Below are 14,371 nucleotides of genomic sequence, written 5' to 3'. Positions count from 1 at the left end.
GCTCTATGAATAAAATATTGTAAATATCATTACTATTGAATTGATTGTAAGGTAAATGTGTGGTGTTTTGTTAAGAAAAAAAGAATACATTTTGGGACTTTGTTAAAAGATTTAGTTTGACCCACTTTACAAAAAGTAAACCGCTCTCACACTGTTAATTCACTATGTACAATAGTCATATGAATCCTTTTTTTTTTTTTCAGGAGTTACAGACGGTCTATGAATACACTGAAAATCACATGATTTCCATATTTCCCCAGTGCTCCCGGCTCAGTCCTGGTGGTATAAGACGAATGTGTGTTACAGCATCACGGCACTGAGCCGACCAGGTGAGCTCTTCTCACTCCCGCCAAATAGAGACTGATGGTTCACAACTGGGGGCAAAGTTAAGTGGCTCTCCACATGTGCTGCCAATCAGCCAATCAGTGACAGAGAGAGGGACAGGTGGTTGCTTACACTGATTACATTCTTATAAAGACATCGTGATGAAACGTGTTCAGCTTATCAGAGAATATTTATGCACCCGTGTGCAAATAGCCAGACAGACGCTTTTCAGCTGCTGACACCTGTTTGGGTCACGCAGTATAAATAATGATAAATTCCACTTCAGGTCCATGTGAGTGTGCTGACTGAACGCTTTAGTTACAGGACTCTCACACAGGAGAGAGGGATCTGAATCCTGTGTGAGACCAATAGTAGATTACATTAATTTGTTAACTTATATAGTTCAGTTTTCTTTTATTACTTTCAGTTTTCAGTCACAGTTTGGTTTGGTTTAGGCACCAAAATTACTTGGTTAGGTCTAGGAAAAGATCATTGTTTGGGTTGAAATAATAAGTGAAATGTAAATGTAAAAGGCAGAGTAAAGTAAACGCAAAACATACACCTGTAAATAGCCACTGTGGCTATTTACACCTGGGTGCAAATAGCATCTGTCAAATAATAATGTAGCAGAAGAGTTTGAAGGGGTGTTTAGGGCCTGTATGGGCAAACGCCTGGTGTGTAAACTGAGAAGAAAGCTACATAAAGCTCAATAAGCTTACGTCACCTACCCATGGTAGGCTAGTCTGTACAGCTGTGTAACTGAAGAAGAGTGAAGAAGAGCCAACGCACAGTAGCTTGTTATTAACTTAACCAAGTCCGCTTTCTGTAAAGTAACTATATGTTGTATTCCTGCTCGTTTGGAGGGGATTATTTTACCTTCAGTATCCTGTGAGTCATTAGCAGAGCTCTGTTTAGACATTTTAGGGGATAAAGCAGAGTTTTATTTTACAATACAGCGACAAATCCCTCATAAAAGATTCACACTGCGTCCATTAAGGTGTTTAAGTGCTCACCCATGTCATCTTCAGCTTTTTAGCCACAATTGAGGAGGAGACTGAGAAAACAAACACATACCTTTGTCTTTTTATTCATTCATTCTCCCATTATACATATTTACATTATATGCCATCAGAAATATGACAGAAAAATGTGACGAATGCCTTCCATCCCATTTCTTTTTAATGGAAAATGCATAAAAATACGCCTGCATGAACTTTTCCAACTTACTCATTAACTTTGAACGCGTCTTGTATCTCATTAATCTCAGTCTGAACGTTTATGGGGGCAAAATCAAGGTTTACACATTCAGGAAATGGCTGGTTATTATGGCCACAGTGTGAGGGAAATGTATAGCCCAGCGGGTGTCTGTCTCTCCCGATTATCCCCCCCCATCCCACCCCGTCTCTCTCTCTCTCTCTCTCTCTCTCTCTCTCTCTCTCTCTCTCTCTCTCTCTCTCATACACGCGCGCGCGTAAGCACCTTCCTGAAAAGCTGCGTCAGAAAAAAAAAAAAAAAAGGAGCAGAATCAAATAGTGAGTGAGTACTTAGTGTGGCGGATATAACAGGCACAGTGCTTTGGGTGGTGGTGGTGGAGGAGACGCCACCGGATCGGATCCTACAAACTAACTACCGGGCATGTCACCGCTTCATCACTGGCACCTTGTTGATTTCACCATGAGCGCACCGAACAAATCATCAGAGAAGAGGTTGGTGCCATATTCTCCTCCAAGTCTGGACTATAAATCATAATGTTTGTTTTTGTTACACACATCATCTTGTTATTTCTTATTAATGTCAGTCAGTGGTGTGACATCCATTATGCCCGACAGTGTATACATATTTAAAGAGCTTGCCAAATTGATGCAGCCTATCATCTTTATGAGTTTTTATGAGTGCTCATTGGGTCATTAGGTGGCGTATTTATGAATGAGGCACTTAACCCCACTGGTAGGCTGGTTTATCACTGGCAGCCGTCTGACTGGCTCAGCATCTCCATGAAACAGGCAGAGCTCAATGTGTTTACTATAGGACAAACTAAACAAGTGCCCAGAAGGTGTCAGTGTAGTTAATGCAAAAGGGGGGAAAAAAGCTCTAGATCTTACAGCTGTGACTGTCTATTAGAGAAAACAGCTCACTGGGTTTTTTTTAATATGCCTCTCATCTCAGTCAAGGTCAAGGGCAGGAAGGGTAGCATTAGCTGCTTTGTACGTGAGATTTATTTTTGAACCCTGAAGCAATATGTATTGATATCATTGAGAAATAGTTTCAGTGCATGTGCAGTATGCCTTGTGTGCAGGTATATTAAACTTTTATTTTCTCTTTGGACAGAAACGGCCCCAGAAGTAAGCTGGATAAGCTACTAAAGGAGAGAAAATGCACCTTTCCACTGCTGATGAAGGTAACGATAGCTATTCATCTCTGATATGTCAGTATTTGAACTGTTTACTTTGTTAGGCTTTTTTTCTTGTCAGGCTGCCTGCTTCAGTATATCACTCTAAGTTATAGTGGTGGCCATGTTTTTTGTGTCCTTCTAAGCAACCCTACACCCCGTGTTGATATGCAGGCCATTAAATAAATGTTATTTAGGTGATTGTGTGCACTCAGCAGAAGTGATTTATTAGGGAACATACTCTGCCGTGTGATGTTCTTGGCCTGCACCATGGAACCATCTGACAGAGGTGCCCTTTTCCTTTTTGCAAATGTTGGGAGAGCAAAACTATCCAACCCCGAGCCATTATAAGGCCACATACTGTATCTGAGGTCCTCTGCGCTGACGCCACCTGGGTTAACCCCATCATCCCCTCCTCTTTGAAAGTTCCATAACTTTCAGCTCTGCCCTACAAGGACACAGCGGTGGACTGATTAGCCCCCTGCCTTCCTGCCTGGAGGGATTAGAAGGTTTCAAAGCCCCTCAGACCTCCCTCACTGAGCCCCTATAGGACACCCTCCTACTTACTGTTGATTAAACTTTTATTACAGTTTGGACCTCTTTGGCACTAGCCAGTGGAGCGGGCAGGGCTGAATCCCTTTGATGTGAAAAACTGTGAAGGGCAGTGCTGGTCGTCTCACTCTAAAGCTACCTGCCATGGCTCGAAATTCATTCAGCCTCTATTTATCGCACAGATGAGGAAATAGATGAATAGGGAGGAAACACAATGTCAGTAACATGTGAATGTGGGACATGAGGGACATCAGATTGAGATAATAGAAATGAATGAATGGCTCCCTTTTGAGTATTGCATATTGATGTGTTGGCCAAACTCTTTAATGCCTAATCCCATCATGGCCCCTTTTTTTTTTTTTTTTTTGCTTTGATCTCATCATTTTAAAAAGGCTGTTCACATAGATATTCTCATATTATATATTAGCAACAGCATTGCCAAAAGACGCTGAAGAACGCTGAAAAGCTTTGAACATCTCTCTGAAAAAGCAATATGTGAACCACGTTTGAAGCTGTTGGCTGAGGGTGGACTTCGTGCTCGGGGTGTCAGTTCAAAAGATTTTCTCTTTCTCTAAGTTAGGATATCAATAGAGAGCATTTGCGTCATTAGAAAAATACAGACACAAGCAGCTGCTCTCAGCAGATGCACTGCACCCTTTCGAGATGTGATATGATGCCCCGAAACTTTTTGTGTTCGCACCCTTTACATGATGTGACTCACTACTGAAGTCCATATTCGGCATTTAAGACTTCTTTTTATATCAGAAAGTGCTGTCAGGTCTTTTCAGTAAAGTGGAACTTCATGCTGCGTTGACAAACACGACTCATTTTTGGGCATTTGTCTTATAGCTGCAGACTAATCTTGAAGCTTTGTGTCAAAATATTAATACTCTAGCCGGTCTGCAGCACTGATGTATCAGAGCCTTTATGCAGGATTACACTCTCTGTCCAGGGATTTTAGTATATTTCAGGGTTCTTGAAAGTTTTTTAACCTGTATCGAACTGGCAAGAAACAGGCTTACGACTATAGGGCTTCAACTAATGATTATTTTCATCATCGATTCATCTGCAGATTATTTTCTCAGTTAATCTTTTAATAGTTTGGTCTGTAAAGTCTTAGAAAAGAGTGGAAGATGTCCGTTTTCCAGAACCCAAGTTGCTGTCCTCAACAGTCCAAAAACCAAAGATATTAATATCACTGTGATATAAAACAGAGAAAAACCGCTAATCAGTTTCTTGGGGAAGTCTTCTGCTTGTCTGCTGGCAACCCTACATAAAAACATTGTCACTAGATCATTTGATTATTTGCTGTGCACTTCATGACCTGCTTTAGAGTATTGTCTATCAGGGCAGAGCCATGCACCTGGCCCAGCCTTCACCCCCACGGACTGTGGAATAGGGAGTGTGCCTCCCCATTATTCTGATGAACCGTGCCCCTGATAGAGTTTCTCATCACAGCTTTGTCCCTTGTTGACATCGGAGCCCCTGAATTAAAGCCAGTCATTTAGAGAGAGAGAGAGAGCGTGCTCACCTCTGCTGATATCAGTGTCACTGGACACAGTGTTCACACTGCCACTTTTCTGTGCATCAGGAATTATATTATAACCAATACAGTATATGCTTGCAATCACTTCTAATCACTTGTTCCCTTATTTCTACTTCTGCATATGTGTGTGCTTGCATAAGATTGTGCTGCCATGCGTGCAGGTCCAAGTTGTGTCCATGTTTATACATGCTTGCAAGCACTCATACGGGCCTCTGGCCTGTTGTCAGGACTGTCACATGGCGCATGCTTCTCAACGTGTGCATTTCCATATTCTATTTGCACTATGATAGACCCAGGCATGGTGGCGTCCTCTCTGCTGTGGAGGACTGTCATCCCTCCCACTGGTCCACACAGGACTGTGAAAACCTGAGCAGCGTTTGGCCTTATACCGCTGAGCCTACCTGTGCTGCTGTGTCACAGCTGCAGGTTTTGATGGTGAGGAGGCTTTGTGGTGTTAGTTCAGAGAGGACAGCTGCAGCGAGACACTCCCCAAGTCTGATAAATATTAATTGGATTTCCAAAGAATGCTGGGTAAACAGCCACCCAGGGAGTTTTTGTTAATGAGTGCCTGGCTTGGTTGCATGAAGTGTCTGTTTTCCTTTAACTGTGAGTCATGCAATACAGAGCTGCTAAACAGGGAATGCCAACGTCCTCCCCCATCGCACCCTCTCCTTCCATCTCCATAGGCTCAGCAGCATTGTTGTGTAATCATGTGTGATGTCTTATCTAAAATATTGTTATATAAGAGGATCCGGTTGTTCTTACTTTGTTAGGCTCACTGATTTCTTTATACATGACGTAACAACATAAGTCTTTATATCATAAGTCAAATATTACCACCACTGTTTCTGGACAAATGTTGTGACTAAAATTACCTGTAAAACTAGCAACAATAAAAGTATAGATAGGAATAAAAACTAGGGATTTAAATTGTTAAGAAAAAAGGCAGATCAATCAGTCAATTGTAGAAGCACTAATTAAATATTTATTGTGATTACACAGTTAACTTTATGTAATCGTGTTATATCTATTTCACTTCTCACAGGTAATAATTCATTGTGTTTGAAATGTAGAGATATATAATTTTACATCCAGAGCTTGAAAAAATTTTTGTAACTGTGAAAACATATGAGATATAAAGTCATTTTATGTTTATTACTAATGGAATCCTCCAGTCAGAGGGAATGATAATTGTGTTACATAATTGTGATCACAATAATCAGGATTAACCTTTTAGTCATGCCTGTGTTGGTCTCACAGGCCAGCGTGTGTCACTATATACCTGCAGCACCTGTTGAATGAGAGAGGCCAGTTCAGTAGATTACACCTGAGCCTTGGATGATAACGCCATTAGAATCTAAGACGGGATCTCCTTCACAGACTCTAAATGTCCACCGTGTTTTCATGACACTGTGTGGAACAGTAGAGCCTCTTGTATTTGGCACCCAAAGACAACAAGCGCCTCCCGTCCTCATTGTCCACATCTGCCACACATGTCATCAGATTAAATCCTGCAATTTGCTCTAATTGTTACAATTTGAAGGCAGCGTATTGTCTCTGTCAATCTAGCTCGGACATGGGGTCTTTTGTATCCGGGTGGCGACAAAAGCGGATCACCTTGCGAGGTTGTTGTGCAAGGTGACAGGAGAGTTGGTGCTTATGGGGTCAAAAGAAGGGCCGACAACGCTCATCTTACCTTGGTGACAAAGCTCACCTCTGCCCATCACCCCTGTAGGGCAGGGCGGTGGGACACAGAACTGAACGTGAATTCTGGGAGCGGTAAAAATGGAAAATATGATGTGGTGACTTGCGCTGTGCTGCCTAGAGGTTTTGGTTCATTGGGGACAATATCAGAGTCATTTTAGGACAAGGTGTGTGACCCCCCCCAGAGCTGCCAGACATGCCAGGCCATCATCACTCACACAGGCCTGGCCGCACGGCTGCATCTCCTCCATCCTCAGGTTCTCAGACCTGGCAGGGCAGAGTCTGGGGCATTCAGGTCAACACCAGGGCTGCACTTGATAGGGGCTGAAGCCTGCAGGGTTGTTGGCATATTCAGCACTGAAACCTATGACACACACATTTTGATTATAGAGATATGCTCACAGGCTTGAGAAGTCTCATACACACACACACACACATGCACCTGTGAAAATCTTAAGCCACACTTGTCTCAGCTGTCCCACAAGTGGGCCAATTATTTCATCCGATCAGCTTTATTGAAATAACAGCAGCGTTTTGTTGGGCGAGCAGAGCCAGACATGGGGCCCTGGGTCGGGTCTCACTCCAGGGACGGGAAGCAGCAGATCTTAGATGAAAGAATGATTAATGAGGTAAGACTTCCAAGGCTGTGACACTTTGGAGGGAAAGACAGCTGATTAAGTTGGTGGTGGTTTTAGCAGAGGTTGAATGTGGGGCAGTTGAAGAAGCTTCCTGCCTGTTTATATGTCTGGGTGCTGAATGTTAGATATTTTCTAAATATTTTCATTTTCTTGGAATTTAAAGTGACCTGAAGTGTGCAAAACTGGGATGCCAGCAATGGCCACGTCACTGACAGTGTTCAGGACATCAGTGAACGGTATTACAGTACCGGTATTTTTATTATTTCCATGCTTGTGTTTTTTTCACAGTCACTGTCAGACAATGAAGGAATAACTGAAAGTAAGAATTTCATATCCTCTTGTACATAACGGTTAGATCCATGTGCTTCTTTGTTGCATTAGAGAGTAAGGACTTTTCTTATGAGAGCAGCCATTCTACCATAATGCTATCGCCTGCAGTTTCTTTAATGCCAGGGTCAATCACACATAACGCTCTCCTTGTATTGGAAAAGGTTTTTAAAGAATTGCTTGGCAAGAAAAGACAAAGGCACAAGAATATTTTCTGCTGTATCAGTGACATTTTTCCAGGTCATGTTTCTTTGAAGGCTACATGGCTGCAATGCACAGAAAGAAGATATGGGTGGAGAGACGGTGACATAGCAAACGGCAGGAATAGAGTTTCCAGAGCTCCGACTGATTTGAGCGCAGGATTGTTATTATGTGCTGTGTGGAAGAGGTTAGAATTTGGCAAGACAAGATGAGGATTTCATTAAGTTGTCTAGGGCACCGGATTAGTTAAAAGGTCTGTATTTTACATTAGTCTCAAAAGTGGGATTAATTTTCAGACATACAATTGGGGAAATGGGAAAAGACTATTGTTTATAATACCACTATAATCCAATCATGTGCTAAACAAGAGCCGGGAACATGAGCCGTGGCCCAATTCTGGCAATTTTTGTGACTGTCTGGGTCTCTGTCTGATAAAGACAGACAGACAGACAGACAGACAGACAGACAGGACACTCTTGCGTGTCTGTTTGTGGTTATTACAGTACATAATTTGATGTGTCATGTATAATGGAGCTTGAGAGGATAATGTAGGTGGTCTCGACGGGCCGGCTCAGTGGACAAATATGGAGTAGTAGGTCAGCCTCCACCTCCATCAAAAACTTCAGACAAAGACATTTGCAAATACACTGTCTAGAGTCAGTTAATGCTCCAAATTAATGCTCTCTTGCAGTCATTAAAAACTAACAGTTGTTATTATTCTTTGTTTTTTTACATACATGAAGACTTTGCTTAACACGTTACAGTGGAACAGTTTGTTGCTGTGAACTTTAGTTTATTATAAATGTGAATTTTAGTGCATTTCTCATATTGAGACAATGCATGTTAAGATATATGAATATCAGATAAATATCCTAAATAACATAATGTTAATGACCTGTTCAACTGTATGATTGATTTCCATTATATAATCCAGCTCGTAGCAATGGTTCTAAAAAACTATTGAGGTGATAATTTTATGATTTTATATAAAGACATTTTGATTGTTTGCATTTGACATTTTCATGATTTGTACTACTTTTGTCACAGTTATTAATCAATGTTTGGATGAGCCACCATATTTACTGTGCAGTTTCAGTATGTGTCATAAAAAGCCCAACAACCTGTCACCCTCTGCTGTAACACAGTAGCTACATGCACTGAAGAGCCGACCCACCCACCCTGTGTATTTATATGTTACATCGGGACAGAATGTTCCTGACTGGAGCTACACAACGAACATACAGCTCAAAGACAGACAGCGACTTATGCATTAGCCCATTTGGACCTTTGACGCAGATTTGGTACAATCAGATACCAGCTTGTGTTGCTGTTGTTGAACACAGGATGAATTAAGGAGTTTGTTTTTTGTCTCACCCTCTTCACCACGGTGGAGTGAGCCTCTCCACATGGCTAATGAGATTTGGCTTGGCCTGAGCCCGCTTAATTTTCAGCTGTGTCCACATCTACAATCACTCACACATGCACGAAATCACTCAATCCAATCGATAGAGAATGAGGATAATCAGGCAAGCATTCAGAATTTGGCCTGATTGTAATCACTTAATAATAATAACAGCATACTGGATGTTCTTTTAATACACTGACTGTGAGCTTGTTGTTCCTCACCTGTCCGTCCTTTGCAAATATGAACCTCTGTGGCATTAAAACTTCAGATAAGAATGTATTCATAGCAAAGGTTTCTAGGGAATATTTATTTCTACTACTTGTTAAACTGAAAATTGACATCAACTATGATTTCATGTCATTTGTGATTAAAGGGAAATGTTCCTTTAAGTCCTGGTCCACTGAACTTCCATTCATAGATAGCAGGGAACATCCCCACTAACACTCAATGTTAATCTGCGACTCACTGCTGACCAATTTCTACCGCCAAGCACCATTAACATGTCACATGTAATTCACAATTGAGCCTGTAATTGCCTGAATGTTTGCGAGTGTGTTTAAGTGAATGCGCTTGTGTCAACTTGTGAACTTGACCCATATCGCATGGTGACATGTTGTTACTGAGAAGCCTGCTGTGCGTCTAAAACTGCAGATGCCGCGGTCCACCTGCCAGTCAGGTCAAACTGCCTGCACTCCTCTGTGCCAAATGGGAGGAGACTTTGATACTGTCTGTTTTGGCTGGCAGCTCACCTCGCCTCAGTTTGCCTGGTCTGGCACCTGAGAGTGATTAGCCACGGCCCAACAAAATGTAAGGCAGCTTTTGGCCCTCTAAGAGGAGGTAATTTGGTCCCACTTTGACTCAGTCCGATCTGGCCTGGCCCACCACCTGCTGTTCACTCTATCCACGTCTGGCCTGATCGTTCAGACATGTGGAAAAGGTGTGGCCCTGAGAGGCGTACAGCCTGTCAGATGACATGGATCATATATTATTAATTCAAAAATGTGTAGGAAGACATGAGATACAGCAGCTACCACTCTGTGTCATGTAAGCATCAAGACTGGCTGACAGGGCAGTAATGAAATACAGTAGCCTGGTGCCTCATGCTACAGAAATAGCAACATTTCCCCTGTCACCAAAACAACATGATTTACAGACTTTATTTTGGGAGGGGGGCAGAACTTATGTGAGCAAAGATACTTGTAGTCACTAAGAGGGCACTTTCTTTGGTATGCAAACATTTAGAAAGAAATGCTGCACTAAAATCTTCCTTAAGGCGATATAGAGGCTATATAGATAGAGCTGGTACTTTGTCATCGTTTAGCCTCTTCCAGTAAATGATGTAACCATCAACAATGAATAAAGAGGCACAGAGAGGTAATTACAACACTCAGTTCCCCCTTGATTACCTGCAATATTAAGTTCAAACTCAGCCTCTGTGTCCTGTCCTGCTGTGGACTCTGCAGTTCCCTGCTGCTCTGTGCAGCAGGCGGGAGGCCAGGCGCAGCCGGGGTGTGGTGGGATAAGCTTTCACCAACGCACTATTTGTCAGCAAGACTGTACCCGCAGGGGTTTGTAACAGCAGAAAAGCAGGTGGAGAATGGCAGAAGATGTGGAGGGGAGGGGTGGTACGTGTGTGTGACAGCCCCACTGGCTTTGTCTCCAAGATACAGTGGCGAGTGAGAAGGCAGAGGAAAGTTGCAGGCGTCCGTTGAATCCAATGGGAGGCCCATTAGAGCTTCACCTCCTCCCCGTCTGACTTCCCCATGAAGAGCCCACCTGGGACAGTCTACAGTATCTCTCTCTCTCAAGTCCCCCCCCCCGCCCCTCTCCCAACCTGCACTCCCAGAGGCCTCTTTCACAGGAAGCTAAGTGCCAGGCCCCTGCTGCTGTGTCTCCGGCTCAGGATGGGTCCCTTGTTGAGTCCCATCCATACGTCACCGGCAGCGGCGAAGACAGAGAGCACTCCCTCACCGATTATAGCAACAGCACAAAGCATCCTCTCACTGTCTGTCTGCAGCCTGCCTCTCTACGCAGCATCCCGGAGCAGAGAAAAATAGTTTGGAGGAACCTGACGAGGAAGAAGCGCAAGGGTCTCAAACAACCAGAATGTAACCTTGTTTGATGTGATGCAGGGTGTAGGAGAGAGTTGTGATGAACCACAGGAAGCTCTGCCTTAAGAGGTCATTCATATCTTCAGGATTTCTACACATCTAAAGAAGACGATGGAAAGTCAACCTAACTGAACTGAGCATCAAACTCCTCTCAACTTAAGAAGAATTTTATTTTCTCAAATGGAGTCGAGGAGCAACACCCTGACTTATAGTTTCTAGACTGAAAGCAGCAGGAAATGCAGGCCTGGCATCATCGCCGTCATCATCATCATCATTCTTCATTTTGCCTCTGAGGGTGTCATCTGATCTATGACCTGCTGAGTAACCACCCCCTACGTCAGGCTGGAAATGCTGTGTAGAGGCTGAGGTGGGCTTCAGGGTGTGGTCGTGGCAGCATGGGGGAGATGTGCTATGTGGGGAGACGGGACCTCACCTGCCTGCTGTGGTTTTAGCCTCCTCCAGAGCTGCTGCTGGGGCAGGAACAGGAGGGTCCAACCTGAGGTATGTTAAGAAGCAGCACAGGCAAAACGGGACGTCCGACAACTATCTGTCTTATCTACGTTCCCGCACTCACACTCCGTCTTCCTCCCTCTTTTGTTTTATATTCCCTGTTTCGAGCACTTAAGTCTCTTTGTTTTCATGAGTCTCTGCTATTTTTAGAATCACTTACTGGTAGCACAGTCCCTCTTGTTTTGTCAGGCATACATAAACTGTGACGCTTTGTTTCATTATTCTTTGGTTGTCATGGTGATATATATTGTATCTGCATCTGCTTCTCATCACCAATGCGTTGTCGTTGTCACCTGGGTGACGAAATGCACACAGCACAACATCTCTCCCAGGTGAACTGCGGCAAGGTTGACAGTGGCTGACTTGCAGTTTAATTATGTAGCATTTGATCCCTGCAACATACTGAAGGCACTCAAGAACACTTCAGCTTCTCTGTGTGTTTCAATATCACAGGAAAAGTTTGACATTTTGGGAATTAGGCTTATAAAATTTCTTGTTGTGAGTTAAATGAGAAGACTGATACCACACTCATATCTGTATGCTAAGCATGAAGCTATAGCTAACAGATAGTTAGCCTAGCTTAGCATGAGGATGGTTAACAGGGAGGAACAACCACATGGCTGGTCAGTGGTGACCAGCCTCCAGCGTCTCAGAGTGAAGGTCGGAGAGCCGCACTGTCTGAAAGGTCTGAGTATACTAAGGGGAAGAGAGGAAGGAGAGACACTAAAATAAGAGTGTTAGGAAATAATGCAAATGCAAGTTTGCCCAAACAGCTTTTCAGTTGTGCGTTCAGTTGTGCAGACCATGCTTGTCCATGCAAGAGTCTCTCATATGTATGTTTCAGTGTGTGTGTTTAGATGTCTAGTGCCATCACTTCTTATGTCCATCCATCTATCCGTCCCTGGGCCTCAATGGTTGACAGTCCAGTCCCGCGTTTCAGGGGGTATGGTAACACCTTGACGCAGCATGGCCTCCTAGGTGCTCTATCCACAAGGACAATGCCATGGCCACCATTTTACAGGTCATTTTCCAGGAACAGCATGAAGTGGAAGCCAAAGCAGGACGGCATCATTACCCATTACCCTCGACGGCACTTGGCAAGTTAATGCTCATGGCCAGTGTCCTCCCCTCGAATAGACACACACAGGTTAAAGTCATCATTTCTTGGATCAAAGCAGCAGCAGCAGAGATACACCGACATCAGGTCCTGGTTGGACTTAATTAAACTGTAGTTCATATAAGAAGTAGAGGAGACACGTCCATGTCTGACCTGCAGCGTGGTGATGGACTTGTGCTGGTGCGTCCCGTGAGGCATGAGAGCGTCCAGGGAGCCCTGCCACTTGCAGGAGGGGCCAGGGCATGGGCAAGGAAATCTGCAGCCTATGCCAAAGGAAGTATCTCTAGGGATGAGCTGATTATTTTGAGAACCCGTACTGTCTGAACTGCGTTGTTGACTTACGATCAAAACCAGACAGGGTACATTAATATAGCTGTACTTAGGTTCCAAGAGTCTGTCTAGGGACACTGTCAGGACTCATTTTTGGTCATAACGCTTTGAACCATTTCACATGTTGAAAAAACACATTATCGGTTTTAAACCTTAAACAGTACTTGAGGTGGGACAGTTTGATGCAGTGGTTAAAAATTGTTTCTAACAAATTGTTTACTATTTATTAGTAGGTGGCACTATGACAAAGTTATATTGAGATAGAATTATCTATTGTTATGGTGACTGGGTTATAACAAAGGAGTAAATACTATTTAATAGTTACCAGTTACATCGTTGATTTCTCAAGGTCCTGCTGAGTAAATATTAGCCATGTGAACATTGACTCTCAGTAAGTTGTTATTTACTAAATGAAATGGACGGAATTTGCCTTTAACTAAAAAAACTTGTTACAGCTGTTGTCATGAACCCCAGAGATTATTAAGTTTATTATTAAATTTACAGAATTTGCATTAGTATATAGTGCAAACACGCTAGTAGCTATAGTGCTGAAAACAGTATCTCATGGACAATTATTTTGTTTTTAAAAACATAGCGGATGGCGGATGAGGAGCCAAAGTTATCTGTAAAGTTTATTGGCTCTTCTTCTTTCAAAGAATATGAAACAAAACATTATCAGTTATCAGTTATCACAGAAAAGAAAGCAGTGGAGAGAGGTACCTAAGGTAACTAAGGCCACAGTCTGTTAATTGATGGATATGGTGCCTCTCAAAGGTGCTGACATCTTGGGGTTTAAAACTCTGGTGAAAAAACTTTAGGTGTGACATAAGGATTAATTTTATGTTGTTTACATCATTTAATTTTTGTATTTAGTGATTACTGAGTTTTAGCGGTGCTGTTGTGTGGTTTTTGTTGCTGTTGGGCAGAGCCAGGCTAGCTGCTTCCCCTTGTGTCCAATCTTTATGCTAAGCTAAGATAACCAACTGCTACTGCTATAGCTTCATATTTTACATACAGATATGAGAGTGATATTATTGTCCTCTGAAAATAAGTGTATTACTAAGGGTGTTTCCCAAAATGTCAGACTATTCCTTCAAACTAAATGTTGTTAAATGGTGTCAGATAATCATTTTACAAACAAACCTGGACTCTTCTGCTCTGGCGGTGTTCTTAGTTGTATAAATTGAGTGCCTCCTACCTACTCCTTATCAGACCAG

The sequence above is a fragment of the Pempheris klunzingeri genome, chromosome 5, assembly GCF_042242105.1.
Source record: "Pempheris klunzingeri isolate RE-2024b chromosome 5, fPemKlu1.hap1, whole genome shotgun sequence".
Lineage (NCBI taxonomy): Eukaryota > Metazoa > Chordata > Actinopteri > Acropomatiformes > Pempheridae > Pempheris > Pempheris klunzingeri.
Note: the sequence above shows the minus strand (reverse complement) of the source record.